The following is a 22,029-nucleotide window of genomic DNA, read 5'->3' as shown; positions in this document are numbered from 1 at the left end:
TTTTTCTTTGCATCATGTGCTGTTTGGGGACTATTTTTTTGAAGTGCCATCCTGCCTGACACTGCAGTGCCACTCCTAGATGGGCCAGGTGTTTGTGTCGGCCACTAGGGTCGCTTAGCTTAGTCACACAGCTACCTCATTGCGCCTCTTTTTTTCTTTGCATCATGTGCTGTTTGGGGACTATTTTTTTGAAGTGCCATCCTGCCTGACACTGCAGTGCCACTCCTAGATGGGCCAGGTGTTTGTATCGGCCACTTGTGTCGCTTAGCTTAGCCATCCAGCGACCTCGGTGCAAATTTTAGGACTAGAAATAATATTGTGAGGTGTGAGGTGTTCAGAATAGACTGGAAATGAGTGGAAATTATGGTTATTGAGGTTAATAATACTATGGGATCAAAATGACCCCCAAATTCTATGATTTAAGTTGTTTTTTAGGTTTTTTTTTTTAAAAACACCCGAATCCAAAACACACCCGAATCCGACAAAAATTTTTCGGTGAGGTTTTGCCAAAACGCGTCCGAATCCAAAACACGGCCGTGGAACCGAATCCAAAACCAAAACACAAAACCCGAAAAATGTCCGGTGCACATTACTAAAGGAAATAGAATAACCAGTGCTTTCTATGTACTGATCGGGATTTTAATCTCCTTAAAACCCTCTATGATTTCATATAATTCTGTAATTTATAATGACAGATAATTTCCCAATCTCTGATCACAACTAGAGTATGGCATGAGTATAGTTGTATACAGGTACACATTCATATGGATTGCACTGGTCACAAAGTGAATCCTATTGGGAAATAATTTACTTGTAGAGCTTCAGTCATACTTGAAACTGAGATACTCTTACTACACATCACTATTTCTCACTGCTGGAGAACAACCTTGATGTGTTCTGGCACACTGTAGTTACTGAATTAGCCAGAAAGCCCCTACATTTATTCATTGCTAATGTCAAGATTCTTGTGACCATCACTGGTTGGGAAAGTACTTTGCCTACGAATTATCAGAGATTCTTCTTTGACAAAGGGCCTATTTTAAAGTGCATAAAACAGCCAAGGCACGATGCAAAACCCTTTAGGAGGTACCAAATTATTTTTTATGCAAGTGCCCCTAGATTTCTGCCAAAAGCATAATCTTACTGCAATACACAGAGACATTTGTGGAGCAGCAGGAGTTCATACCAGTCAATGGGGAGATGGACAGACATTCTTGTGAAGTTTGAATTAGGCACATCTGTCTATTTAGCTATAAAAGTAAAGGCAAGGTTCCATATGAATATATGGAAATTAAATAAAGGGGTGTAGTGAATACATTATTAGGGGCATAATATGTTATGTGGAGTAGCTCATATACTTCTAGGCTGTGTAAAAGGCTTTGCTTTTTGCACCAGCTCTAAGGTGATGGGGATTTAGTCACACAATATACTTTCATGACATTGAAGTATTGAAGCACTTTATCCAATGTAAAACAAAGCTTAGGCAATAGTGGCACTAGTGATAATGACAATGTCAATGACTCTTCACTATGAAGATGAATTTAATCCATACATGATGCTGAATAAAGCTCTTTGTTATGATAACAGGATAAGTTATATTTAAAACTATACAGTTTTGTATAATTTACCTTGTCAGGGATCCCACTCGGTATTCCTGGTTGGAGCTGACTATGGTCAGAGCCAATAACCTATCACCCTGACAAGTACTACACTAGCAGCAGGACTGCGATGGCGCAGATCCCCAAATCCTAATGTTGCGAGGGAAGAGCTTAATATAATGCTCACAAGTAATATTTTAGCACCCTGCCCATTACACTATACACCTCTCTTAACTGCCACCACCTAATAAATAACAAGGAGCCACAGGTCCCCTATCACTCTACAACAATTGTGCAGTCTCTGCAACTGAAACTACCAGTCAGTTAGTTGGTCTCCCTCTGCTTCTAGCAATCAATATTAGTGTAACCTTAGTGATATAATAGCTATCTTAAAGGCAAGGGGCCTAATTCAGCATGGATCACTATTACTACTAAAAGTGTGATTTTTTGCAAACTCAATTGCAAGGAATCGCACAGGTAATTACCGCCCAGAAAAGGACAAACGCACACCACAGTTTTGCATTTGCATCGCAATCCATATGCAAAATTGGGAACATCGAAGGGGTAAATTCAATCTGCACCAAGCCAGAGCATCCACAAATCTGCACATGCTGTGGCGTGCAAGTGATCGTAGATGACAACAGAGACCTGCCCACTAAATGGCCATGACACGCCTGTGTTTTTGCCACCACTCCCACAAAATGCCATGTTACCACCCCAAAATGCTCACTTTCTGTCAATCAATGTGTGATTGCATCGCTTAAAAATTGCAAATGCACTGCAATCACAATGCGGCTCTGATACATGTGCATTGAATATGCAGTGCATGCGCAGTCCGTAGATAATTGATCAAATTGCAAAATCTCTAAATTGTGATCCATGCTAAATTAGGCCCTAGGGTCTGGAGCAAATATGAAAATAAACTAATAAAGGAACACATTAATAATGTAAAGGGAGTACAATGCTTAGATAGAGTAATGCTATAAATAAAAACAGTTACAGATAATGTAAACAAATGTGTGTTTCAATATCACAATAAAAAGGAAAAAAACACAGAATTACACTCAGCTTTTCTGGACCATGCGGCACAGCTGGAAATACAGGACCAGGTTTCAAATAAGAATTGATCCTCCAAGATTTGACAAAAGGCAAAATACTCCCATACCTTTCATCATCTGTTCCCCCCAAAGTGATGTCATAACTCAGTCACTGGCTGGAGTTTTTATTAACCCAGGGTCCCTGTCTGGACTGCCCACATAACTTTTCACTTATGTACAGTACAAATAACGTACATAATTTCCCCTGTGTAATAGCCACATGAATTATAGTATGTTCAAATTAATCTTTTTTAAGCTGTAAAATTATTTAAAAGAATAAGATCTTTCACTAAGAGCACGTGACAAAGAAGTAAAACCTACAGTATACTTCAAATAATATTCAAATAATACAAGCTAAATATACAGTATCTGCCTGGGTTGCACTTGAAGAAACAGGAATTCTTCCTTTAAAATATATATCCTACTATTTGGCATTGATACTTAATGGATAATTCCTATTCTGATTGGCTAGTAATCCATATTATTATTTGTTGGACAAATTATGATACTGCATCTGAAAATATCAGAAATCAAAGATACAAATATCTATTTAAAAATTAGTTAAGCTTGTTTGGCTATTCTACAGCCAAACTCTTGTTTGGCTATAGAAGGAGAAAAATCTGTGTGTAATATACACAATACAAAAATGATGGGATAGGGACCAACTGGTGGCGCAAACAAATGTCAAATGAGAAAGGGCAATTACCTATACACAGCTGATACTATGCAATGTCCTTATAATTCAATGAGAGTCCAATTTACTGGGAATTCCCAGAAAAACTTCTCACGAGTGTCCAAGTCCAAATGGTACCATGTAAGAAAACACAAGTGGTATATTCTAGTTCAGAAAAACATCCAAATGGTGGCAATATTCAGTGTTAATACTTCTTCCCGGATTCCTTATATGAAGGTGTCTATGGGAGGTGGTGATATAGCCGTACGGGTTCACCTCGGTGCAGAAGGTTATGTCGGTTCCTCACATGTATGCTTACTTAAAATACTTGTAAACAGACTTATATGGGTTTCTTTGGAAATCTGGACATATTAACTATATGTCATACACTCATCAAAATAGTAGCTCACATTCAGGCTTACTTCAACAGATGTCGTTCTTCCATGTAGCGGTTTCTTTACAGGTTACTGCTCCTGCTGTCCTCAGATGTCTCCTCGCTTCGTGATGTGCTCGATCAACACAGATGTCCCCAATCAACTCAGGCTTCAGATTGACATCCCTTAGAACAGCGCTCATAACAGAAGACAGGAGCTCATCGGGTGTTGTTTCCTCAGCAGGAAGCTGGTGCTCTGAGTCAGACTCAGAGCACCAGCTTCCTGCTGAGGAAACAACACCCGATGAGCTCCTGTCTTCTGTTATGAGCGCTGCTCTAAGGGATGTCAATCTGAAGCCTGAGTTGATTGGGGACATCTGTGTTGATCGAGCACATCACGAAGCGAGGAGACATCTGAGGACAGCAGGAGCAGTAACCTGTAAAGAAACCGCTACATGGAAGAACGACATCTGTTGAAGTAAGCCTGAATGTGAGCTACTATTTTGATGAGTGTATGACATATAGTTAATATGTCCAGATTTCCAAAGAAACCAATATAAGTCTGTTTACAAGTATTTTAAGTAAGCATACATGTGAGGAACCGACATAACCTTCTGCACCGAGGTGAACCCGTACGGCTATATCACCACCTCCCATAGACACCTTCATATAAGGAATCCGGGAAGAAATATTAACACTGAATATTGCCACCATTTGGATGTTTTTCTGAACTAGAATATACCACTTGTGTTTTCTTACATGGTACCATTTGGACTTGGACACTCGTGAGAAGTTTTTCTGGGAATTCCCAGTAAATTGGACTCTCATTGAATTATAAGGACATTGCATAGTATCAGCTGTGTATAGGTAATTGCCCTTTCTCATTTGACATTTGTTTGCGCCACCAGTTGGTCCCTATCCCATCATTTTTGTATTGTGTATGTTCTCTAGGTGTGTAAGGTGACACATCAGGGTATAGGAACCACTAAAGGCAGCAAATAGAGTGCGCAGGTTTTTACCTTAAATTCCAATTTTACGTAGTCTGTGTGTAATATGTCTATGCAATAAATTGCTATAAATACCACCACTAAATTATTGCTCTCACTTGATATAGGATCAACATTTCTCTTGTTATACTATACATAATCTTCCTGGGAAATTCCATCAATAAAATAATTTTCACTCTATGTCAAAAGGTCTATCACTGTGTTCTTATAAAAAAAAAAGACTGTGCATGGATAAAACATATATTTACCAATTCATATGATTTTATTACCGCAATAAGCTGCGCACAAATGGATAAATAGAGATACCACAATAAACATATATACTTGATGGCAATAGAAAATCTTATAATCACCAAGGTCCAGATGTATTGCACCGCGGCAATTAAATTTATGTATTAGAGATTGATTGTATGCATAATAAAAATAAAATATTGCCAAGGTGGCATATGCCTACTTTGCAGATACATGAGTATAATGTGTACAGGTCTATTCCCATTGCTCCAGCTGCCTCTTCTGCTTTTGTCTTTAAGAAAAAGGTGAAAATTTTTCTTTAAATAATTTTTCTGGGACATGTGATTAAGTTTTATATATATATATATATATATATATATATATATAGTTCCAGAGGAGGTCGCACTCGCACATAAAGATATATGACATCAACTGGGGTGACTCCCAAGAGGTCCAGAGTATCAGTCCGGGCATCAACTTATAGAAAGGCAGTATAAAGGGGCACTCACCAGAGTATTGCACGTAAAAGCGTTAATTTTTAATTCATACTTATCAAGGCGATTTCAAACAAGAGACACTGGTGTATATGAACAGATGCAAATCTCTGTACTTGCTGCTATCGCTGTATTTTCCTGACGATGATCCTGAGGGATCGAAACGTTGAAAGAACTCTTGTTTGAAATCGCCTTGATAAGTATGAATTAAAAATTAACGCTTTTACGTGCAATACTCTGGTGAGTGCCCCTTTATACTGCCTTTCTATATATATATATATATATATATATATATACTGTCCGTACTTTGCATCCGCAGGTGAACCAGAGAGCCACACCTATGCATCTATAGAGCCTGATTGATTATGAAGGCACTGGTGAAGCTAAGCTTGTTAACGGGAGTGCTATACCTGAGAACGCTGTATATATATATATATTTATATATATATATATATATATATATATATATAGAAATCGGTGGACAAGGCACTCCAAAAAGCTTATACAAGTCGAAAGCCGGTGCCTCCGTGGAAATAGAATAATAGCAAAGGAGAACAACGTGGCACTCACGGCAAATTTCAATGATCACAACCACAGCGTTAGAATAACGTTTCAGTGGCACCCCACTGTCGTCAGGCTTTATTAAGCCTGACGACAGTGGGGTGCCACTGAAACGTTGCTCTACTCTAACGCTGTGGTTGTGATCATTGAAATTTGCCGTGAGTGCCACGTTGTTCTCCTTTGCTATATATATATATATATATATATATATATATATATATATATATATATATCCAAATCAGCCGGCACTCACACACTAGGAACTAACTGCTCCAGTGTCCTTTTCAAATGAATTCATACCACTCCAACATGAACAGCACTAGGAGACTGTGCAAGTTTTCAAGTTGTATTAAGTTAAGTCAAACATTTTCGGGGACACAGCCCCTTCCTCAGGACCCCAGACAATAGTAATTAACCAGCATCCCTTTAGGCAGAGGTATCAGGGGTGGCATGGATCTGCAAGCCATTCTCCAACCCGCCAGGGGGGCCAAAACCAGAGGGGGACGAAAAATCCAAGAGAACAAGAAGATTTAATCTTCAATTTGTCGCATAGATCTCTGAATCCTCTGGAATTGCAAGTGCTAAATTAAGGACTGAGTTTTGTCCCCACTAACAGACATAATGAATTCAACTGGAAAAGATATGCTCATAAATTTTCTAGGAACTTAAGGCTGAAGGAACACTATCAAAACCAGCAAGAAACATCTGATACCACCATCTTGGATCCTTTTTTGAAATTAACATCTATCTCCAAGTATGATCCAACTTCTAACAATGCCTCATTAAAGATCTTTGGATGATTACTGGATGGAGCTGTCTCCAAATTTACAACAGAACCTGGTGCAATTCGGCATGATTTATCAAGAGAGGAGACTAAAGCAGTACAAGATCTTGCCAGTTATGATATCATTATTAGGCCCGCCAATAAAGGCGGGGCCATCTTCATTCAAGATATAGGAGATTAGAGAGCAGAAAAAATGTTGCAATTATCAGATGAGCAGGTTTATTCTAAGTTACCTAGAGATCCTACTGAACACTATCAGATAGAATTAAAAGGCATTCTCAAAAAAGCATGTGATAACCAGTTGACTTCCACTAAAGTCTTTAATAAATTGTGGGTTCAGCACCCTAAGATCCCCGCCTTATACACTCTGCCTAAGGTGCATAAGGATAGGATGAAACCTCCGGGTCATCCTATCCTTTCAGCACGTGAGTCTTTAAATTTATAGAGAGGGGTTATGACAGTAAAACCTTAAATGAACAGAAATTAAAAGTTATGGGTATGTCACGTGCAGATCTTCTATGTCCTTAAAAGAAAGACAAGCATGACATTCTACCAATGGTAACAGATTACACTTGGCCAGTCCCATCATTAGAAGAGCAACTCAAGCTCTATGGCCAATTGTTAAATCTGACCCTGATTTCCATGGATGCATTCAGAAGAGGTAGCAATCTGCGAGATCGCCTCGTGCATGCAGATATTACAGGTTTGGGGGTGCCCAAACCAACTAATTTACAAACAAAACCACCAGGGTGTTACAGATGTGTTAATTGTGCCACCTGTAGCCATTTGATAGCATGCAAATCTTTAAAACATCCACATAATAACAGATCGTATGAGATCAGACATATTCTTACTTGTAGTACTTCCTTTGATGTTTATGTAATATTCTGTCCCTGTGGTTTATATTACATTGCACAGATGATTTGCAAATTCAGTGAGAGAATGGAAGCACATCATTCCACCATTATTCTTACGTTGGAAAGCAGGTATATAGATCAGCTGGTGGCCAAGCATTTTAAGGAGATGGGTCACCACCTATCGTCTTTAAAATATTTCATGATAGATCATGTCCCAGCCTCATTGCGGAGAGGGAATTGACCTAAAAACCTTATAATCAAGGAATCACAGTGGATCATGAGACTTGTGACTATTTATCCCATGGGTCTCAATGAAAAAAATAATTGGAATACTCTATGATTAAGTCCATTTTGTAATGGGTGCTATCTTTTAATGGTGCAACTAATTCTGCATTAGGTGCCAATTGTTATTCTATATATGTAATTCTGTTTTGTATTATGTGTATTTTTTTCATAGTATGTGTATATATTTATGTAAATGTACAATCCCTGCTTCATCCTACTCAGGCTCGGGGACGCCGGTCATGTGGAGGGCGTGTCAGACCAGGAAGCAGGTAATCCGGTCATGTGGAACGCATGTCAGCAGTCACCATGGATATGGTTTCTGTCTCCACGGGAAGCGCGTCATCGCGGCTAGCCGGTGCTGGGATCCCTGATGAATGGACGTGGACAGGTGAGTAGCGGTAAAAGTATTTAAGTGTGTGTTTGTGATTCATGTTTTACTATTGTCTGTGGTCCTGAGGAAGGGGCTGTGTCCCTGAAAACATTTGACTAGACCTAATACAACTTGAAAACTTTCACAGTCTCCGAGTGCGGTTCGTGCTGGAGTGGTGTGTGTGTATATATATATATATATATATTTATTTGGTGGACTATTCTCACAGTTGAATAGCTAAGAATTTCCAGTTTATAGAACTGGATTTAATTTGATGCATAAAGAGTTAAATATTCACCATCACAATATTAAGCATTTAAACCTATACATTTTATATGCATATAATTTGTATTAAGTGATACTTAAATTGAAAATTAAAAAAATTTATTTATTGTGTGTATAAGAATATGAGTGACACATCTTGTCAACTCACAGAAGGAATAACCCTTACTATTATTTTCGTGGGTATATAATTCAAGTTCATCTTTAATATTACTTATTATACCATACAATTTGTTTTTATTTTTTTGATCTAAAGTATGCCCTCAAAAAGAGTTTTTTCTTTTCTTTTTTTTTGCATCTTGCAAAAGCTCCCCTTTTGATGTATTCAATCTCTCAAGATCATGCACAATTCATGCAGACCCAAGTTGAACAATAGAACTGAGTTTGGTAGTACATTTGTCCAGTGCTGTATTTACAAGGGTTCAGCATGATTTATTGATGGTCAGGATGCTGCCCATCAGTATACCGACAACAGCATCCCAGCCGTCAGTATGCCAGCAGCGGGATGAGTGCAAAGAGTCCCCTTGCAGGCTTGCAGTGCTCACCTCACTGCACTTGCCACAGGTTCTATTCCCACTTTATGGGTGTTGTAGACACCCAGGAGTAGGAATAGCCCGTGAGCTGGGATTCCGGTTGTCGGTATTGTCAGCAGTTGAGATTCTGACATCGGCATCCTGACCGTCGGGATCCCGACTCCTGGCAAATTGACTGCATCCCATTTACAAGTGGCAGAGTCAAGATAGTGGGCACATGCTGAGAACCACAAAAATACTTCTTCATTAAAGCAGTCATCAAGACCCTAAAAGGTGTAGTGGACAGGCATGGAGAAAAGATGAGGAGAATGGAATACAGGTTGCTAACCTCGGAGAAGGACGGTAAATGGCTTGTTTGTACCCCTTTAGACTACAGTATAGATGGACATGATCAGTTAAGACTGGCCACTCCAGGGATTTGGGTATTGAATGGCATCCCCTTCGAGTTACAATTTGCGTCCAAAATGTAAAGTCTCAGCAGAAACTGACTGGGGCCCACATAGCTGCCTGGTGGGTGATCTGGGCATGATTGTGAGCAACAGCAAAGAGAGGGGAGTAACAATCACTGAAATAAAACCTAGTGCAGATAATAGAGATGACAAAACCAGAAGAAACAAGGAGTAAAAGCAGATACAGACCCTGATTCAGAGATGTATGCAAATTTGATGGTTCACGTATATATCCGATGGTGGGAAGGATGCTCATGCACAGAACCTGTTATGCCCATGTGCAGCATGACCACATGCAGTGCCCCCAAGCCACAGACTGATTGACAGGCTATTGGTGTTTGGGGCAGTGGAGTTGGCCAGCATTCCTGAAAATGGTGGCATATCGCACCAGTATTTTAGGAGTGGAGAGGCCAAGATGACCAGTTCCAGTGGCCATTCTGAGTAAGCTGAGACTTAATAAAATAGAAAAGAGCTGTGACCATCATGGCAGATGGTTGCGATCAGTGGCGGATTCTACCTATGAGCAGCAGTACTGCAGCTACCCCCCCCCCCCGGGTAAAATCCACCACCTAACCTAGGTGAGCCAGATGCACTCCGTGAGACTGCACAGGCTTCACTGTGCCTTTCTATTGGATGTCTTACCTGCCAGTCACCCGCAGGACAGGCTGTCCCATTGGGAGGTGTTTCCTCTGGGACAGCCAGAGCGGGCTGCGATTGGCAGAGAGCTGGCTTCCTGTAGCGTTTACGCATATGCACTAAAGCCACTGCTTGTGAGCATGTGCCGTGTCCTGGCACCTGTCATCTCTATTGTGCAAGTGCTAGGAACTGGGATACGGGAGTCTGACTGTCCTCACGGCAGCCCCCCTACCTAAAAAAGGTAGGAGCCATCGCTGGTTGCGATGGTAATCTAATACCATACAATAATGAATCAGGCCCATTTGGAGTATGCCCACCTACAGTATATCCCATCAAAACAGAAGTAACTTTTAAAATATATAAGTCAATTACAGCAGGATATTCTAAATTAAAATTACCCTTTACTTTATATGTAAATGGCACCAGCATAAATTCAAGTTGGTCATATAAAGTCACATATTCTATTTTTGTACAGTAAATGAAAAAATGTTTAATATAATGTAACTTGTCTGTTTCTGTGAAAAAGAAATATCCTTCACTATAAAACACCACAAAATAATTACATAATAATGTTCTTGTAATTACTACTTATATATGGAAACAAAGTTTTTATTTCTTTGTTGCATGCAGATTTTATTAGTTTTCTCAAAAAATTTGGTACACGTGTTAGAAGGCTAAACTCTGAAGCAAAAGACATTCCATTTGATTATGTGTTATCCAGATGTCTCTAATCAGACACACATTTCATATTTATGCATGATATTATGCCTTTGTTTTACAATCTCTGTAAAATTATGGCTCTGGTCCTCAGATGGAAAAAAAACGAGAGTACTTTTGGCCTAAGAACCTGCTTTATCTTGAAATAGTGTTTTAATTAGATGGCAATTGAGCACACAATGATGTGAGAGACATATGATTATAATTTGGCTAAAATGTGAAAATAGAATACAAAAAAATGTGTAGAGTTGCCTATGCAATATGAGTAAGAATGTCAACAGTAAAAACAAAGTAGGTCAAATAATACAGCTAATAAAATAAAAAAACAAAGCAGAATTTAGTCATCGCAATTTATTTAGACATTTTCAGTACAGCACAAAACTAAAACAATTTTGCAAAAGCCATATATTTAGACAGTGATAAGAAGTGACTCGTTTCCAAGATACAGTGATTTAAAGCAAGTGAAAATCACAGTAAATAGAGGTAGTACATTTTTGCCTTTCATAGTATAATTTCTCCTTATTTCATTTTCAGTATATGCATCATGGCATCATCATTAACAGTGATAAGCCTTTAAAAATAATAAAAAAGAAAAAATCCTAATCACTCTTTGCAGTGCTAATTATATCCACAAGTTCCTAATATCCGGTTGTCAATGTTTGTAAATACTACACTGAGTCTTAATATTTGTGTTTTCTGTGTTAATACAGTTCACTACTATTGTCGGTTACGTTTCACATGCAGAAGTAACCTTTCAGTAAGTATGTGTAGCACTTATTCAGAAGTCATGTTCAAAGCTAAACTGTTAAGAAGCTATGTACTTACAAGATTTGGGGTATATTTATAAAAAAATAAAAATGATCCAATATCATTTATATGCACTTCGGGATGTAGTTAAAATGCTGGACAGGATCCCAGTAGTCAAAATACCGATGCCGGAATTCCGAACGGAGGTATAATGCTGGCATCAAAATCCTGATGGTGCTCAAGATCCTGGAATCAAAGTACTGACACCTGGAATTCAGAACATTCTCTCAGCGGGATGCGCTCGCATCCTGCTGCAAGAGGTGTGAGTTTAGGTTTAGGCATTAGAAGGGGGGTTAGGGTTCAGGGACGGAAAGGGGATGGTTAGGTACTGGGGAGGGGGGTTAGGGTTAGGCAGCCGGGAAGGGAGGGTTAGGCACCACCGGGAAGGGTTACGGTTAGGCACCACCAGGGAGGGTTAAGCACCCACAAGGGAGGGTTGGGTAGGGGCCAGGGGAGGGTTAGGATACTTTCTGGGGTGCTGTCGAGATTCTGATGGAGAGGATGCCGCTGTTGGTATTCTGACCGCCGGTATCCTGTTTATTGGTATATCATACCGAATCCTGCACTTCAAACATCAGATTTACTGCCTGATTCTGGGTTGAGAGTAAAAGATAAAAAGCAAATACAGTAACTGTGCACCTGGACAAACCATGCAACACTGCAAGGGGTACAAATACAATAATATTTTTGCATGTAGCCCACAAATGCTGGACAGCTTTACTTTTGCACTGCAGATTAGATTTGAGTTTGGACATACCTCTATCAAACCTAAATTTCTCTGCATGTTACATCTGCCCCACCTGCAATGCAGAATGGTTTTACCAAGGTGCACAGTTTTTTTTTGGCATTACTCCAACCTCAGAATCAGGCGCGTGATGTAATAATCAAGAGACTCCATATTCAAGGATTATTTAAAAACTGCATTTGCAGTATGGTGAATTTGCACTTTATCACAACAACTAAAAATAAATTACTGTAACTTTTATCTTTTAGAACAAGCTAAATCAGTGGTTTTCAAACTTTTTTTGAATCATGGCACCCTAAAATATCAGATTTTTTTTCACTAATAGGCCAAAAGTTTTTTATTGAGAAATTTAGAAATAAATATTAAATTAAGTCAATTGTGTTTAAATGTTATCCTTAGGGTCAGTTATGTGGTGAGGGACAGGATTCACTTCTGGTTGTCAACATATTTTATGACTGGAAGCCACATGCACTGGTTTTATCTATTACATTGATTGCACCCCTCCAAGTGCCCCGAGCCGCGTTAGGGTACCACAGCACCCAATTTGGAAACCACAGAGTTAAATAATGAAACCAGATGTATTATTAGTGGCTATAGCTTACAGCATACCTCCCAACTTTCTAAAGTTAAACTGGTATGAAGTTTTCACACATATTAAATTTGTGTTGTGCTGCACTGCAGTGCATTTTACTGAACATTTCTTCTGTGATTTCAGTGCCACTCTTATACACCAAAAGAGCTACAAACGTACATCTGTTTCAATAGGAGTGCAGAATAAATACAATAATAAGATGTGAAGAAACATTTGCAGATGAGTTTTCCACATGCCGTGGTTTGAATAAAATACAGTAATTTCCATATTTATTTATTTTTTTAGGAATGATTAGTCTGATCTGATGTGGACCAAGGATTTAATGTGCTTTAACCTGTCCGAAACTAATTAAACCCTCTGACATGAATCATCTAGGTTGGTTCCGGACATGATCTGCAAAAGCAATAAAAATCACCCTACACGCCTACACTGGAACTAGATGCTATTCAGGTTTTCACAAATACTTCATGATGAACTAGATAGGCTCTTGGGCATTCAAATTTGGGATTGGATAGTGTATTAAGAATGGACCTTGCTGTTTCAGCTGATTCTATTTCAATTATATAGCAAAGCACTCATCGGACTAGGAGAGGGGTGTAATGGAGCAATCTGAAGCTTTGCTCCATAGAAGAATAGAAGACATGTATCTTGTCAGGATTGGTATTATCATTGCGTTTACACAGTTACCTAAGGTGAATACATCTACATACTATTGACAGATCTTATGATGTTAATAGGTGTCAGCTGTGTACGATGGAGGTTAGTAAACATGGTAGATTATTTAACCAGGGATTGGTAAATTAGCTGATAGAAAGCAGATGCAGAGTAACAGGGTTAATCAGTATGCAGCAGGTTTAGAATGCAGAATCTCCAGTTGCAGCCAGGAATGTATGGGGTCCATCAGGGCCGGTGCTAGTGTGTTCGGCGCCCCCCTGCAAATAATAAATTTGCGCCCTCCCATCCGTAAAAAAGGGATAGTGCGCACTGCAAAAAGGGGTGTGGTCACAAAAGGAAGGGGCGTGACCACAATGGTACCCACAATTCAAATTACGCAACACAGTATTACAATCTTATGCACATTAACCCAAACGTAGTGTCCCTGATTCATATTATGCCACATAATAGTGCCCCTTATTCACATTTAAAATCGATGACAGGGCCGGTTCTAGATCTTGAAGAGCTCAGGGCAACAGTTTCCTTTGGCCATGCTCAGAATAGGAACAGTGTGCGCCGAAGGCGCGTGCCAAAAATATAGGGCCACAGAATAGTACCAGTTCACATAACCCCACACAGTAGTGTCCGTTAGTCACATAACCCCGCACAGTAGTGTCCATTAGTCACATTACACCACACAGTAGTGTCCGTTTGTCACATTACACCGCACAGTAGTGTCCGTTAGTCCCATTACACCGCACAGTAGTGTCCGTTAGTCACATTACATCGCACAGTAGTGTCCGTTAGTCACATTACACCGCACAGTAGTGTCCGTTAGTCACATAACCCCGCACAGTAGTGTCCATTAGTACATTACACCACACAGTAGTGTCCGTTTGTCACATTACACCGCACAGTAGTGTCCGTTAGTCCCATTACACCGCACAGTAGTGTCCTTTAGTCCCATTACACCGCACAGTAGTGTCCGTTAGTCACATTACAACGCACAGTAGTGTCCGTTAGTCACATTACACCGCACAGTAGTGTCCGTTAGTCACATTACACCGCATAGTAATGTCCGTTAGTCACATTACACCGCACAGTAGTGTCCGTTAGTCACATTACACCGCACAGTAGTGTCCGTTAGTCACATTACACCGCACAGTAGGGTCCGTTATTCACATTACACCACACAGTAGGGTCCGTTATTCACATTACACCGCACAGTAGGGTCCGTTATTCACATTACACCGCACAGTAGGGTCCGTTAGTCACATTACACCACACAGTAGTACCCTTATACACCTTACGCCATACAGGAGAGCCGCTGTTACACATTACGCCAGAGTAGAGCCCATTATGAAGGTCATTGAGACCCCGCTGTAATAGCGGCCCTCAGCGCAGTTTGCCAGTGGCAGCAAACTGTGCATGTGCAGTGGGTATGAGGCCACACACATTGCGGTCGCTTCCCCAATGGATGCGACCACAATGTGATTGATAGGCGACAGCGTAGCGGAGTTAAGGTGTTGCGGGGGTGACGCTGGTAAAAAAGGGGGCAGGCCGGGACGTCACACACAGCCGCTCCCATAAAAAAATGGCTGCTGACCAGGCTTCACTGCCAGGGGTCAACCTTAGATCAGATGCGTCCGCTATCAAATTGCGGATGCATCGGGAGGCGGCGCCACACATGCTGGGCGGCCTTGCCTTGTGCTGGGCGGCCCTCAGCATGTGCAGAGATGAACGCAGATCTGGCTGCATATACACTATCTGCATTCATCTTTGAATAACCCCCTATGCCAGGTACAGCCACTCATTCCCTCCACAGTGCAGCCCCGTTACCTGCAGGAGGTCCCGGCGCTGGCGCTGCTCCTCCTCTCCCTTCTCCGCCTTCTTACAGGCTCCGTTACTTCAGCGGCTGTAGGATGTCGGCAGTGATGATGGGGGGGGGGAGCGGGTACTAATTACCCAGGCCTGGGACTTATGGAGTGGCCCAGCATGGACCCTGGTCTGCCACACTCCCACCACCATCCCTCTTTACTGGGCAGCAGCATATTGCTGATGCTGAGCCTCTGCCTGTTACTGTATAGGTGGGGTAGGGGGCGGAGGGTGCTCACACTGTTCATGTTTCTACTCCGAATTTACCCTGCCGGAGGGCTGGCCAGGGGCTCAGGGATCATCAGGCGCCATAAAGATTAAAAAAAAAAAACTTTTTCCATAAGGGGGCGTGGCCACGCCTCCCGCGATTAGGCCACGCCCCCAATACAGTTCGGAACGGGGGATGGCGGCGGCAGCAGAGTTGTGTGAGGGGTGAGTCTGCACAGTGCCTGCAGTCTCACTGGGGAGGAGGAGAGGAGGGAGCCACGCTACCCGCTGCCAGCGCCGCTACCTGTCATCCAGACTGACAGGCGCAGCGGCAGGGTAGCAGAGCAGGGAGAGCGCCTCTTCACCTCAGCGCCTCCCTGCAATGCATACCCTTGCTGAGCGGGTAGCGCCGGCTCTGCGGTCCATGCTGGTGTTGTAGCACAGACCTGCACATATGCTGTATGTATTCATCCAAGAAGAAAGAAAGAGGACTCTTTTGATGGGCACACTTATCCTCTTTCTTTCTGCTATGATAAATATTTCTGGTGGTGGTGACACAGTCATGGATTTGGGGTCTTGGCTGTAATATACAGTCTCCATGTAGAAGATGCTCAGGCGCATGTCCTTCCCAGGACAGAACAAAGGAGAGCAGATACACAGAGCGGCATGCATGCACAGTACCGCATTTGGTCAGGGTCAGAGGTTGCACCTCTGGTAGTCCGGGGTCCTAGTGACGGAACAGTGCAGAGCGCTCTTCTCCAACACACCCATCACATATATATATATATATATATATATATATATATATATACTGTATCTATATACTGTATATAGGAAGATGCAATTATAGTTATTTTATAAGGGATTTAACAATAAAACTTGTTAAAAGTGTTCGTATCTATATACTGTATATAGGAAGATGCAATTACAATTATTACTATATATAATATATATAAAACTTGTTAAAAGTGTTCACTAAACCTTATACTTTGTCCTTTCTGTATCTCATAAGTGCTTTGAGTTCTATCTGATAAAGTGTGATATATATATATATATATATATATATATATATACACTGTGTGTGTATATATATATATATATATATATATATATATAAAATTACTACTACTATTATTATTATTATTATTATTATTATTATTTATCTGCAGTACAATGTACTAAGTTAATGATGTGAGAAAGTGTATGTGAACTGGTCCATTTCCTTACATTAACAGAATCAAGACACAATTAAAAAGCAGCAAGCACACGTTATGTGTTTAGTACATTTATGTCACAAAACTACCTTGCTAGATAAACACTGTATACCACAAAAAACAAATATACTTCTAAATAAAGGTCTGTAAAAATTAATCATTAACTTCAAAATGTACAGAGTGAATTTTTCTGTAATAAATTAATATTTCAACATAGAAGCCAGACAATAAAAAGCAGTGAAATGTGAAAACTTCACATCTGTAGGCTTCTAACTTTTCATTATGTTGCTTAAATGCCAAATGTTTAAAACCTATGTAAAACGCAAAATTGGTGTGACGACGCTGCCGGCCAATTCCACAAATACGCCAATTTGAGAATTGCCACATGCGATGTGTGGGGTCACTTTTGACACACGGGATTACTTAAATACTTTCAGCTGCCACCAGCAAAGACTTTCCAACGTATTATGGACGTTGCAGGTGTCTTTAGCTTTATCTGTCACACACACACACACACACACACACACACACACACACACACACACACACACACACACACACACACTGCAATACTTAGAACAATAGGTAGACGTGAGCCACACAGGCCCTGAGTTCAATGTCCAGAGCTTGCAAATATCTGCTTTTGATGTAGAAATGTAATCCCCCTTTACAATGGTCATGTCATGCACATGTCACCTCAAACTTTATGGTCTGCAGATCTCCCCTAACCTGGATGGATGGAGGTTCAATGTAGGTCATTGCCTGTCAGCCATTTTGTCACATCTAGGCTGAAAGAATAGAAAATTATATATATACAGCCACTTGAAAACATTATTGGTGATTATTCCTGCAGGTAATCACCACACCTTAGATCAAATATATAATTTGTGATCCTCCTTTCTGTATTTAAACATGACAAATGAAAAAAAAAAAAAAAAAAAAAAATCTATCATCCTTGGGATGCAATACTAAATAAGTATTCTTTGGGGATTTCTGTGCAGCTTACTGTAGCTAGTCTCTATTCACTTTTAATCAAGGCAGATGGGAGAATTGGCTTAAGGCCCTCATTCCGAGTTGTTCGCTCGTTCTTTTTCATCGCATCGCAGTGAAAATCCGCTTAGTACGCATGCGCAAAGTTCGCACTGCGACTGCGCCAAGTAACTTTACTATGAAGAAAGTATTTTTACTCACGGCTTTTTCTTCGCTCCGGCGATCGTAATGTGATTGACAGGAAATGGGTGTTACTGGGCGGAAACACGGCGTTTCAGGGGCGTGTGGCTGAAAACGCTACCGTTTCCGGGAAAAACGCAGGAGTGGCCGGGGAAACGGTGGGAGTGCCTGGGCGAACGCTGGGTGTGTTTGTGACGTCAACCAGGAACGACAAGCACTGAACTGATCGCACAGGCAGAGTAAGTCTGGAGCTACTCTGAAACTGCTAAGTAGTTAGTAATCGCAATATTGCGAATACATCGGTCGCAATTTTAAGAAGCTAAGATTCACTCCCAGTAGGCGGCGGCTTAGCGTGTGTAACTCTGCTAAATTCGCCTTGCGACCGATCAACTCGGAATGAGGGCCTTAGTACTGTATGTTACAACAGACTGTCCTTTTCCTAAGGACAATAACATGATTTGGACAACTAAATAGCTCAAAGCTAACTGCTAAAATAGAAAGACTATGTTGCTTACCTTTATTTTTGATATGTACATAATTATTGAGTAGATTTAACCTCACTAACTTGTGATTAACATTTTTGTATTACAATAAATTTATGAATTAATTGCCCCTACATATCATACAAAAGGGATGCGGTCATGTGAACCCCACTCAGGATCCCGGTGGTCACCATGCCGATGTCGGGATCACGAGCGATAAAATGACCGACAGTCGGCATGCCGACCAACAGGTACTATTCCCACTCGTGGGTGTCCATGACACCCATAGAGTGAGAATAGAACCTGTGGTGAGCCCGCTGCATGGCAAGCTCTGTTGCGCTCACCCCGCCGCCCCCCCCCCCCCCCTACCCTGCCAGTATTCTGCAGACGGGATCCCGGGGTCGGTATGCTGACCCCCGGGATCCCCACCGCTGGTCTCACAGCCCCAACCCCTACAGAAGGCCCTTAATAAATATCTTTGCTATCAGCATCTCAAACTTATGTAAACACTAAGAAAATATTTCTAAATATAATGAAATTGCTTGCAGGATTAAATTTAAGAGTGGAGCTTTCATTGCCACATAAAACTATTAGCACCATTAACATATCACATACAATTTTAATACAGAATGTACCCACTGGCATCATAAACCATGTTTAAAACCATGACTGCTTAGTATATGAACATATCTCTTATTTGCCAAATTTTTTGGACTTACTCTCCAAGAGATGTGGAGGCAAGATACATAAAGAGGGGAGTGTGTAGCTGTTTCAGTTATTTTTGGAATGTTGTCTGCAGTACCTGCAAGTTTTACATTTTAGCAGGCGGCTCATTTGTTATTATTAATAAACTCAGACCCTCTCAGCTCTACACCCACATTTGCAAATACTTCTGGCAAACGATGAATAGTTTGTTTTTCCAGAAATCCAAATGAGGAACTTTGTGGATCCAAACCAAACCCAAACCTCATCTGGAAGGATTCCCTGAGGAGATCTAATCTGAACCAAGTCTCAGTTCGAATCTTATCGCGGTTCAGAATTAGACGTTTTGGATTGCAAAAATGACATTATTTTAGCTGTTTTTATTGATTTTTTTTTAACATAAATTTTAAACCGAACCGAAATCTGGATTCGAACCAAAACATTTGAGGGTGTTATTTTTTGGCAAAACACAAACAATATGAGGAATTAGAGCCAAAACTAAAACACGGTGGTGTGCGCACATCTCTGCTTCTGACCCCACTGCCTGATACTCATCTTAGAAAAAAGATGCACTGCACCTTCAGTATGTATGAGCAATGTATCCATTATCGGCTTTCATGTTACTGTACCTGATGTTCATAATGATGACATAACGGGGATCCTAGGAAAAGCCTGGGGCTTCCCTAGGTAATCTGGGTTTTTCCATGTTTTTTGAGATACCCGCAATCAGAGGAGATCAGTAGCCATCAATATGTGGATTGTAATTATTTTCAGGTGCACATAAAAAACAGATAGGCCATTCAATAAAGCCATGGGCCCAAAGTGTACTCTTTCTTCATTGTGTAAGCAAGGGTGTTTCATGAGATTTGATAAAATATAGAAGAAATACATTACATAGAATAAGTATTAGAAAGAATGTCCACTTCAAACAGCTGCTCTATTTAGTTAGTAACATCCCCCCAACCCTCATATAACAAATCAATTGGGAATCCTCCCCTTGCTACAGTATTACTAGCTTCTTTTCCACACGTCTGTTTTATTTGTATGTGCCCAGATTTGAGTTTATAGTTTTCAAAGAAGCTCAGATCAGTGGTGATAATCAGTTAATAGAGGACATCCCAGGCAATGAGAGAGGGGCGAACCATACGGCGCCTGCACAGGGCACCTTCCTCTCTTGAACCTTTTCTGTGTATGCACCGGTTTTACCCCTGGAATGAACAAAAGTAATACACATGAGTAAATATACCTGCATTTCTCCTGGAGAGCACTATATTAAGAATATCTGATAAAGTTACATAAATGTTCTAACGGCTGATGATGCCCCAAAGTCCAACTGTATAAACAAAGACCTAAACATTAGAAATTGGTCATCTTTATAATTTTAATAAAACTCGTAGTATGGTGGTGGAAAAAAGAATGGTCAGGTAATCAGTAAAGCCACTAAACACAAGTTCACTTCAAACAACATCTGCATGGGCCAATTGCCCTAACAACAAGAGCAGAGAAGTGAGACTTCACCAATTTCCATACCAATAACATACCAAAAGCTCACCCAGTCAAGTATGGCTGCTGAAACCAATAGGGTAAAATGGGCCTACCCACTGCTTACCAGTGCAGTAACATGACTACTGGACTGCTTTCTTCCCTGCTAACAACTCACCAAATCAACAAAATAACATATTGAGAAATATAATGAGAGGAATAGAGAGAGGAAAAGTCAGGAAACAAAGAGGGAGATAACAAGCCAACCATCCACTAACAGAAGACATACGATGTCCACCTCCATATAGCTATAGGCTGAACAATCTGACACCACAACACAATCCCAAACTGGGAACCAAACTAATGACATCTTGCACACCACCTGTCCCAGCCTTGACATTTAAAGACCGTCACACTTACTTCGGCACTTTGCTATTTTTTGGCCTGTGAAAGGAAAGACGAAAAAGATGAAAATGCAAATAGTAGCTACATTTTTATCATGCTCACAACAATACACATGCCATGTGTTAGGGTCTCCTGCCCTGTGCTGCCACATGGTCATGGCAACCGGGAGACAAGTGCTAGCGGAGTAACCTGAGCGCAGCTGATACTCCGGTTCGGGTCTTTTGCTGTGCAGTGGTTACAGGCTCTGTGCACGGCAGGGGATCCGGTGCTGGTTTTTGTGCTCACAGTCTGTGAGGTCTGAGTGGGGCGTGGACAGCACCTGCTTTATAAGGCCTCTTCTCAGGTTTAGCAGATGCTGCTGAATCTTTGTTGGTTAGTCAGTTCCTGAAAGTTAGCCAGTACTGTGTAGCTTTGTATTTGTTGTTGCTTACTGCAAATAGGCCTGGGAATTTGGTACTACACTCTGCCAATCCAGACCTAGCAGTAAGACTGGAGTCAGTCGTTTAACCTGCTGGGGTTCTTTTGCTACTCTGTGAACTTAGCAGGTTTGCGGCTGTATTCTCAGACTGCCTGCCTAAATCCTGTCTCACTGTGCAAGGTGTTCAGGTATTCAGTTTAGTGGCAGTAAGCTGAACCTGTGCACTGCAAGTAAGGATTAGGATTGTGGAGACTCTCCTTGTGTCTATCATTCCATATCTGACCAAGGAGTTTACTGCCACACCCGTTGGTAACCCTTTAGGGTTTTGC

General features: G+C 40.9%; 1 protein-coding gene and 1 long non-coding RNA gene across 5 annotated transcripts in view; one reads left to right on the top strand and one right to left on the bottom strand.

Annotated features, from left to right (window-relative positions):
• GALNT17 (polypeptide N-acetylgalactosaminyltransferase 17) overlaps positions 1-22,029 on the bottom strand; it is a 673,198-nt gene that overhangs the window by 84,985 nt on the left and 566,184 nt on the right. The window lies entirely within an intron of this gene.
• LOC135028121 (uncharacterized) overlaps positions 1-22,029 on the top strand; it is a 331,605-nt gene that overhangs the window by 204,188 nt on the left and 105,388 nt on the right. For 2 of the 4 annotated variants that reach the window (XR_010224495.1, XR_010224479.1), the window contains exons 3-5: positions 8,183-8,348; positions 11,658-11,704; positions 13,377-14,404. This is a non-coding gene — a long non-coding RNA (uncharacterized LOC135028121). Of the gene's footprint in view, positions 1-8,182; positions 8,349-11,657; positions 11,705-13,376; positions 14,405-22,029 lie in introns of those variants that run through there. The other 2 variants (XR_010224491.1, XR_010224485.1) reach the window with 1 other exon arrangement.

The sequence above is a fragment of the Pseudophryne corroboree genome, chromosome 2 (assembly GCF_028390025.1).
Source record: "Pseudophryne corroboree isolate aPseCor3 chromosome 2, aPseCor3.hap2, whole genome shotgun sequence".
Lineage (NCBI taxonomy): Eukaryota > Metazoa > Chordata > Amphibia > Anura > Myobatrachidae > Pseudophryne > Pseudophryne corroboree.
This window is presented reverse-complemented; position numbering and strand designations above follow the sequence as displayed.